Source organism: Pangasianodon hypophthalmus, chromosome 18 (assembly GCF_027358585.1).
Source record: "Pangasianodon hypophthalmus isolate fPanHyp1 chromosome 18, fPanHyp1.pri, whole genome shotgun sequence".
Lineage (NCBI taxonomy): Eukaryota > Metazoa > Chordata > Actinopteri > Siluriformes > Pangasiidae > Pangasianodon > Pangasianodon hypophthalmus.
In genome coordinates, this window is record NC_069727.1 from 3,666,972 (window position 1) to 3,677,840 (window position 10,869).

Sequence of the window (10,869 nt, forward strand, 5' to 3'; positions counted from 1 at the left end):
ACAACAAATTTAAATTGTTGAAGAGTCGAAATCAAACATGCACGGGTTACAGAAACACACAAAGACAAACAATGGCAAAACTGTGCAATGTGTGTGTGTGATTGTGGCTTGTATATACAGTACAGTCCTTCTAATGAGAGTCCTAAATGAGCAACAGCTGACGAGTTGTTTGGTGATTAGGAGTGAAGTAATGGCCAGACAGGCTCAGAGACGGAGGGGTTTGTGCTCCAGGTGTGGTTTTGACGAGGCTCTGGATGTGACATACCAGCAGGTGTGTAAACAGATATGAGTGTAAATAAGACATGAAGGTAATTCAGTAGAGTGATTCACCAAAAACTAAATGTTTCCTTTTTCATACTGAATAGAGAAGATTCACATTGGGGGAAAGAAATGACTATGGTTCCATTTTAAGTCTGTCCCAAACAGAGCACAGTGATTAAGGATGAACTCTGAAACCCTGCTCAAATCATTACTACACTTTCTTATTCTCTGATTCTCTTTCTTATTCATATAACACTTTTCATTTTGGGTCCAAAATCTTGAAGTTCTTTATATAAAATTAGGCAAAAAAATAAAAGTATTCACAGTCATGGAAGAATGAAGGATACTCGGTACACTGTGCCTCGGTAAATAGCCGAGCACTTTCAGTAACACGCTGTTCCAGACAGAGCGATGTGAAGTTGTTTTTTACCTTCTGCCATTAGACGCTACAACACGTCTCCTTCCTGGCAGTCTGAATGGGAGTGAGAGCCATGGAGCAAGACAGACACTGCACTGGATTACTTCTAGGTTTCAATTATTTGAGAATTTTCTTAGTTTTCTCTGCCTATTTTCTTATATATATAAATCAACACATAGACCTTGTAAGGCAGGATGCAAGTGGGTGTACTCGGGATGTGTTTTATTAAATGTAATCCAAAAATCGTTGCTATAGTCAGTAGCACAGGTCAGATCACAAGCAGGCAGCATCAAAAGTGCCAAATCCATGTTCATAAAACAAAAAAAAAACACAAACATGGTCAAAAACAGGAATTATGGGAACATAGGAATACGGATAAGAACTTAGCAGTACAAAATGAATGGTAAGACTTCGCAAAAACAAACAAAGACGAAAGAGGGTATAAGTAGGAAAACTAATCATGAACTAATACAAAACAGGTGCACACAATCAGGCAAGACGATAATGACGAAATGGGAGCTGGAGACAAGACCAAAACAGAAACCAACATGGCACTTGTCGCCATGGGAACCGTGATGCAAAGGTGGAATCCATGACAGTCTTACTGTTATGGATTCCTGCTTGCAAGCAGATTGTGGTTGTTATTAATTCTCTGTGCTTTTATTTGTTTTGACATGTGCCTTTGTTTTGGTTTTGGTCCTGTCTCCGCCCCTGTGTTGTCATTGGTTTGTTACCCACTGTGTTCACCTATTCACTCTTAACCCTCAATTAGTTTGTCTATTCATACCCTGCTGTTTCTGTGTTTTGCTAAGAAGTCTTATCATGCTTTATTAAGTTCAAGCTGTGTTTCTGCATTTCGTACGTCTTTGTTCATCCTGGTTTTGACCCTTGTCTGTTTTCCCATTTTCCAATCATGGATTACTTTAGTTTGTTGCTGCCTGCGTGTGTATTGATCCACACCATGGACTATGATGATGATTCTTGGATTGCCCATAATACAACACATGCTGAGTTTACGCACTTGTGTCCTGCTCTCACTCATAGCATGGTAAACTTTATGTAAACTATTTTCTCTATTATATTCTCCAAGTCTGAATCTGCCACGATTACCCTGAATTTTCTTGCTTTTTTTCTCTTGGATCTATAACATTTCTGGGAAATGCTGAGTCACAATCTATTGCAACAATAAGGACAAACCCATGATAAAGAATACAATAGATTCAGTAACATCCACCAGACACAAAATATCCAGTACACTGCTACAAACTTCCATTTGTGTAGTCTGGCACAGAAATGTGTACAGTATAAATAAAGGCTAATTTAAACCATATGTACCAATATAACCTTCTGCTCTGTCGATCTCCTATCAATATCCAGGCTTATATCCCTCCCTCTATTTACTACAAACTTTTTCCTTTCAGTTTCATAGTAATTACTGAATAATTCCTAGTAGATTAAAAAAAAAATACAGTGTACTTTATACCACAGCAATGCTGAATTCTTGATTCTGATTGGTCAGAAGGTGTTGATCAATTAAGCCGTCATTAAAGTCCCTGTACTGATGTCCGAGTTTCCATGTTTTTTCACGCCATCCTTTTTTTTCTGCATGTGCCATGATCATTTACTAGAGCCGAATGAATTTTTATTAAATGTGTGAACATACAGGAAAATTAGTGGGTATTTTTTTCTTTCTTCGTGTGACCACTGTGACCTTCAAACCCAAGAGTTTACACAGATCTGGTTTCCTTGTACCACTAATCACATAGCTGCTTTTATTTCGTCGTAATGGTTTATCAGGCTACTGCTGTGAGAGTTAAACATTGCCCATGTGTGATCACGGAAAAACCAGAAGGCTAGATTAGCAGTGGTTGTGTATGAGGAAGGAGTGATACATTGATGGCACTGGGATTGATAAGGTGAACACAATAAATGCTTTTCACTCCAGTCATACTTTCACCGCTCTCACACAGCTCGATTCTTTGGCTTTCTCGTTCTTTCTTTTCCTTTCTTCCTCTGTGCTTCAACAGGTAGTGAAAATCAGATTTTAAATTCTTTGCTGCAGAGTTTGGCCTTTGCAACAGGTCATTTCACAAACGTCCTGATGGATCTAACAGACCTAAACCTGGCTACAGCTTCATGAAACCATACCTCTCTTCTGGCCTCACAAGAAACCTGAGCCGGTTTAAGGCAAAAATCATAAGATTCTGGTAATTTACATTAGTAAGATCATTTACATTAGTCTTCCCTTAACAGATATTATTTAATATGCTATTTAGCATGAACTTTAGCCAGGTTAACATCAGCATTAATACACAATTTTACATGAACAAAGTAACTAGCACATGGACTTTTTTATTATGAAAAAACAATAAAGCAAATAATGACCCAATTTTCATAATGAGCAAAATGAAACCCACAATGAACAACATCTTAATGAACATATTTGCGGTTGTTATTTAGGGAGAATTCAGAATTGACTCTGAAGCAAATTCCAGTATTTACACCTGGAGACTAAAGTTCAATAAATTATCAACATTTAGGAAGATGCTATCGTTTTATTCATGCTCATTTCTGTGGACTTTATTTTACACATGGATTGAATAAACTTTAGTCAACGCATTTGCGTATTACATTCCATTAACATTTAAACGAACATCAACAAACAAACATGTTAACTTACTTTTTAGTTAAGTAAGGAATAAAAGTCATAGGAGCATGCTGGGTAAAGGATATAAGAATCAGTGATGATTATTTACAGTAAGCAAAGTTACTGTTATCACCTCCAAGTTTTCCAATAACAGCGCATCCTGAAGTGTTTTATTCCTCTTATACCACGGCAATTTCCCAATGATTACATTTTTTTAATTACAGAATGTCACATGATAAAGTTTTGTTCATCTGGTTACATTTAATGTTTTGGAAAGTCTGAGAAACAAGTTAGTTCCTGTTATCACTAACACTGGCTACATTTGCATGCACTTCAAATTCCAATTAAGGTCTATATTCGGGTTTAAGGTCTGTATTCCGAATATTTATACGCGTACAGGCATTGGAATATTCCTGTATACATGGTTGTTGTAAATATGCCTGAGTTGCTATTCCTAAATACCTAGCCTACAGCTAAGGATCTGTTAGCACCCACAATTCCTTGCAGACTGAGCATGTGCATATATCTCCTTTCAGTGGATTTTCTGAATACGGTGTTTACATGCAACAAATTTCTGATTAAAACAGGCATATTCCAGGGGTGGGAATCGGAATTTGGGGAATCAGAATATAGTCTCAATCTGAATCGGGCAATCGGATTGTGGTGCTCACATGACTCAATACTAATTAGAATATTACCAGCAGTTATAAACGGTCATTTATTTATTATTTACAAAAACAGTCCCTGTTTTTCTCCCTGCTGAGGTTAATAAGTTTGCCTTTCCTTGTTTCGGAAAACTTAAATGTATCCTCCCAGAATCCTTCACCATAACAATGATTATATGTTTTTCTTTGTTAAATAACACATTTCAAGTCCATTTATTATTAGGCTTATATTATATGGGGCATCCGCTGAGTTAGAACAACGTTGTTGGAGTTTGTGTAAATGAAGTTGTAAGAAAGGCTGCAACTGCTAACCCTTGACCTTAATTATAAACTTCTCATACAAATTAGCTTGTGTGTGTGTGTGTGTTGAGAAACCAACCATCAGATCCGAAGCAGTGCCAAGCCTTAAGCAGGCACAGCCACATCAGCCAACAACCGTTCTTTACTTTTAAATTGCATCCAGATTGTTTACTGTGATTGAGTCAGCAGCCCGAGTTGCAGACTCACACTGTGTGGTTACAGGCTCCTACACGATGTGCTCACACAATAAACCACCGAGATTCTTTTCCCCCACAGGAAATGAGTGTAGATTATACAGGTATAACATTCTTACTGATAGGTTATGTGTTTATAATAGCTCTCTTCACATCCCGTAAATGAGCACTTATAGACATTTACTTACTCTAATTGCAGGTGTAGTAAAAGCATTCCTTAGATGTAACATCAAAACCGCTATCGCTGCCTTGAGCTCAGTAATATTTCTGTTCGTTGTCATTATGCAGTGCATTAAAAATATGATATGCCTGCTTTTGCCTGTAGACATGCATCACATAGAGAAAGTGTGGAGCAGGAGATGAATGAAATACAGAGAAAATTACAAGCTATACTAGTTGTACAAGCAATGAAGAGGCCAGCTCAGATGGCAGAATAACAATTACCTGGACATTCCACAAAGCTGGGCTTTATAGCAATTCTCATCATCCTGAAATCACCATCCCTGCTGTGAAGCATGGTGGCGAGAGCATCATATTCAGAGTTACACATGGCTTCAAGCTTGCTTCTCTGACTAATTCCCTCTTTACCCGGCCACTGACTTTTGGTGGATGGTCTCCTCTAGGCAAAGTCAGAGTTGTGTCATATCCTCAATGTTCAATTTTTTTTTTTAAACCAAACTCTGATTTATACTTTTCCAAAACTTTGTCCTGTATTTATATAGAGATCACTGACAGCATAATATTGAGACTTCTGATGGCAATTGATTCCACTTGAACTAATTTAGGACTTTCGTGGCAATGGGTGTGAATACTTATGCAATCACAACTATATATATATATATTTGCTATATTGTTATAGTAATATATATATACATTTTTTGACATAAAATCCCAAGTCCATTTCAGTTCCAGGTTCTACCAAGACAAAATGTGTAAAAGTTCAAAGAGGGTGAATACTTATGCAAGGCATTCTATAGGACTCTTTAGGGTAGTTTTATATCCATGAAACTAGCATTATTAAAACTGCTAATAGGTACACACTTTACTAGCACGCTAAGAATTGCTTTTGCATTTCGTCAAACTGGCTTCATTTTTCAGCTTCCTGTTGTCCTCAATTCCTGCTCCAGTTCTGCCCTGATCATTGCTAGCACCTGGGTCTTGTTTGCTCACACATGTTCCTCGTAATTAGTCTTGTCAGTATTCAGCAGAGACGGGCCGCTGCTTGAAATATGAATGTAGCAATGAGTAACATTCAACATAGTAGCTGTATTACTTGTAGTTTTTATAGTTAGAGTTAGTAGGGAATAGTCAGGAGGGCACAGTTTGGACACAAAGTTAGTTTCTGGTTATTGCTTGTTCTGGTTGGTTTACGGTTTTGAGTTTAGCCTTCCTGTTTTCAGGTAATGGATCTGCCAACATGGTGCTTTGACTGACCACAGTTGTAGACTGTGAGTACTGGGAGTACCACAATAAAGACACGTCTGACCCTAACCCTAACTGTCTCTGGTTACACTTTTGTTCAGTTAGTGGAATGTTTGCTAAATGATCTTTTCGTCCATTTTCAGTAAGCTTTTTATCTTGGGTGTGCAGTGGGAACACTTCCTGGACAGGACGCCAGTTCATCACCATACACACATTCATTCACACCTAGGAGCAATTTAGCTTATCCAATCCACCTACTGTCATGTTTTTGGAAGGTAAGAGGAAACCAGAACATGTAAAACTCCACACAGACAGTAACCCAAACTCAGGACTGAACCAGGGACCCTGGAGCTGTGAGGCGGCAATGCTACCGATCTTTTGTTTTAGACATTTTGTTTAAGGACAAAAGATAATATGGGTCTCAAGTGGCGCAACAGCATTTTTCCTAACATTACACTATTACAAACAAATACAAACAGTATTTGTTCTAATGTTGGGAGGTCAAATCCTAACCATACCACAGCCATTGGTCACACTTGCTGTGGGAAAGATGGCATTACTGTATGCTCTACTGTCAATCACAGCGACACCAGCCAATCATGGGCATCTCTGAGCTCATGTATGCAGAAGGGGGCAGATAGCACTTTCCTCTGAGTGTGTTACACTGCTCTGTGATGTGAATAGATGTAGTGTTTGGCTTCATGTGTCTCAGAGGAAGCACATGCTAGCCTTCACCCTCCTTGGTTAGTAGCTATTGTGTGATGGGAGGAGCTAGCTAGTGGGTGGGAATTAGCACACAGGAGAAATAATGTCCTACCCAGGGTCAGAGTTACATATTGTTCATGGACACTGAAGATTTCCTAAATGTTATACTCTGAAAAAATCTATTACTCATGAATGCAGTCATTACATACTTTCTATATATATAAATATTTATCTTAAGTACTGGAACGTTTCAGTTACAAAGCATAGTTAAGAGTATTTCCAGTTAAGAGACACAACAACGGAAGAAAGCATATAATGAAAAAGCAGAATAGACACGACTCTGAAAGATGAGCGAGCCCATTTTCTGGAAGATTGATTGTTGTTACAGACATGCTGGCAGTGGCAAGACTCTACCTGCCTTTTCTTCTCTCACACTTAAACACACACACTGATTGAAGCACATGCATTTAATTCACTGCAGCATTCAAGTTTACTCTCTGCTTATACATGCTGTGTGCATTTAGCTGCTGGCAAAGTGCTTCACTTTGAGCAGGGTTTTAGAAACGGGTCCTTTGAAAAGACTCTTTAAAGCATGGGGTGTTTTTTTTGTTTTGTTTCATGTACCTGTATCATCTGCAATCCATTCAGGATTAAATCTCCCTCACATGTAATTACTACTGACTTTGATTGTTTAGATACAGGCCTGCTAAATAGGTACCTCTGGAACCATCCATATATCATTACATTATTTATAAGAGTGACACATTTAAATTGCTCTTCCCACACAAAGGTTTGTGAAAATGACCAAACAGGAGCAAACAGTTTGACTTAACTGTAACTGTAGCTTTGTTCTGCTTAAGATCAGCTCTACGTATCCAGAATAAAATAAATAAAATATGTTGCAAGCATCATACTGTATACATCAGAGTTTAATTAAAGTGTGTTCGTTTTGCACATGGCACAGTGAGACTGGGACTGTGAGTAGGCAGCAAATTGACCACTTTGGCAAAATTACTGAGTTGTACATTGCTAAACGACGGGATAAACATAATTTTACGGTGTTTTGACATGTTAACAAATGTACACATGACTACTGCTCTTGTAGCAACTTAGCTGGAATTAAAGAGAACCATGACATGAGAATGATATGGGGATTCATTTTCCAAAAACAGAGCAGTAAATGGTCAAGCAAGCTTCAGACTCTCTCTCTCTCTCACTCTCTCTCTCTATATATATACCAGTTACTGTGTTAACATTGCAATTTCCCATTATTTTGGCAAAACAGGCCATGTATCATATCATTTTAACTATAAATCCCAGATCTGTGTATTATGAAACAGCAACTATTGTGAAAATGTTATATGACTAGCCTATAGATCCTACAGAATATAATATAATATCGATTGTAAATGTATAGTATTAAACTTAAACATATAGAATTATAGAAGGTCTGAATAATTTAAGAAACATTTATCTTTTCAGCTTGTATGTGTTTTCTTTATTAATAAATAAATAAATAAATAAAGATAGAAAGAGAGAAAGAAAGAAAGAAATTTTATAGTAACATAATGTTTGACTTTATGTGGGACACAGTATGGGAACATTTTGTCCTCCTGGACTGAGTAACTGTTTCCATTGCCAGGGCTTCAAAAATAAACAGTTAAAAAACAACGGTGTCCAGATTTCAATAAAGAGCTGGGAATATTAGAACCAGATCTTTATCTGGAAGCAGATCATTAACAGTTTATCTATTTAGAGTGCTGAGCCATTTGTAGTGGCCTTCCATGTTAGGCCATGGAATGAGGAATCGATGGTTTTCATTTAAAACACACTTCAAGTCCACGTGTAAATGTCATTCAAACTTGCATCCTTTTATTAATCCAAGTGAAAAACATAAATCAATCAGATGTGGTTGATATAGAGCTTTTTGACCACTTCGTTGCGGGATATCATTTTTTGTTTCAGGATTATGAAACGAATTTACAGCTATGATTGATTTGCATTTTTCACTTGGATGCAAGTTTGAAAGACTTTTACGCGTGGACTTGAAGTGCGTTTCACCGATTCCTGATTCCACGGCCTAACATGGAAGGCCGCTATATTTAATTCACAAAACTCCATTCTTGAAGTTCCTGGGAGATATTGGGAGATATTCTTACACTCATCTTTTCCAAAATAAATCTGATATGTGCTGGAGTTGTCTCCAACGTCTTCGAGTGTAAAACATCTGTTTCTGTTGAATGTATTTAACAGTCTCAATTTATCCAGCCATCTTTGCCATTCTTGAGTTGTTTCCAGAGGGATTTTCTCATCTCATCCTAAAATGAGTTTAGAGACTTGGTTGGTCTTTGGCAAGATTGCAGGATGTTTGGTCAGAGAGTTTAAAAGGTCAGGTACACCCTCCTGAATGCATACGAGGTCAAAAAAATGCTCTCCCACAACGAAGTGGTCAAAAAACTATACATCGAACACTTCTGATTGATTTACCTTTTTGTCATTTTGCATTACAGGCTTCATAATTCCATCTCCAAATCAGAATACAATCATGTTAAAGCAAGAAATCCAAAAATTTATTTGGAATTTATTTAAATTATTTAATTCATTATTTAGCATTTATGTAAGGAGTCTCCAGTGTCAGTAGTTTCTTCCTACACAGGAAAGTCTTCATGACAAGCTGTGTATTTTTGTCTTATTAACTTCAAGAGAGTGAAAGAAGAGAGGCTGGTGAGGGAACGACTGTTTATAGCTGCTATAATGTAAGTGAAAACAGGAAATAACTTGTTTCATGGATGTTACGCAACATTAAATGAAACTCTAAATGGATAAAACGTACAATCTGTCAATCTTTCATAAATACAATGCTATTGTTGGCAAACTGATGTCATATAAGAGGAATAAAGCACTTTAATGTGGTGTTATTAGAAAATAATCAACTTTGCAGTCACTGTCACTGATTATTTTCCTATAACAGCACCTCCTGAAGTGTTTTATTCCTTATTAATCAATTCATTGCCATTATTTCTGCAGCTAAAGTGAAAACTTATAATGTGCATTTTTAGGTGGATATAAATTCACTAAAAAGTGTAAATATAAAAATACTGTATGTATGTCGATATGGAATTGAACCCTGTTGTGTCATTCAAGATACAGACCAGAAAAGGTGTCCTAAATTTCAAACTTAAAAGCTGTGGATAAAATTAAAAGCTATATTAATAACAGGAGTTATACAATGTTATCATTTATGCCATGTCCCTCTCGAATGGAGCTCCAAATGCTCTGCAAAACACATAACTTTTGCAGGCGGGACTCTGGAATTCAGCAACGAGGATAAGCAGGTCACCATCTGTAACCTCTAGGGAGCTAACGCTAACATCCTCCCACTCTCCACTCACTGAGCTGAAATAGAAGTAGAGTTTACCCCAAAATGCTAATGCTGCTAATGAGCAATAAAAGCCAGACCATGTTAGCAACAGGTAAATGAGATTATGTCAGTTTTCTCCAGGAGTTTGTAGAGCTCAACTTCTTTCACATGATACGAAGCACCCAGTATTGATATCATGGAAATGTAACTAGCAAGATTACTCGACTAGCTAGCTGTCCGTGTTCCTTAGAAGTGTGTTTAGCAACAGTCAGTTAAAAATATTAGTTACACAAGTTGCCTATCAAGTTTAACCTTTAAAATTTCTGAATTGTTATTCAGTTATTCGTGTTAAAGCATATTATTCAGTATTTACAGTGAAATTAGTGTGCAGAATTATAAATCAGGATACATGTACACTGCATACTTGAGGTGAAGAAGAATTCGTTTTTTCAGTCGTGACAACTTTATCTTGTTATGCACAGTTTTTATATATTATATACATTATATTTTATGTATATTTTTCTTCTTCTTTCTTAGGGAGACGTGCAAAGTAAGAATTTCATTGTATGGTCTAAACCGTTGTGTTTTCACTGTGCATATGATGATAAACCTTTTGAATCTTGAATCTTGAATCAGTAGGATAGCGGATGCTAGAAATTTGTAGAAATACATCAGCTACGCTACAGCGAGGAAAAAAAAATTGTGTTTACATTACTGCTTCAAGACCAAAACGCAAGTAAATGCAAGTAAATGCAAATGTGACTCAGACACTCAGTGCGTCATTCTGTTTGATACAATAAGTGTCTAACAAAATGAATTTAATGTTAGTTAATCAGGTTAGTTCATGTAAGCTAACTAGCTAGCATTAAGAATATATGACTGAAATAAATCCTGTC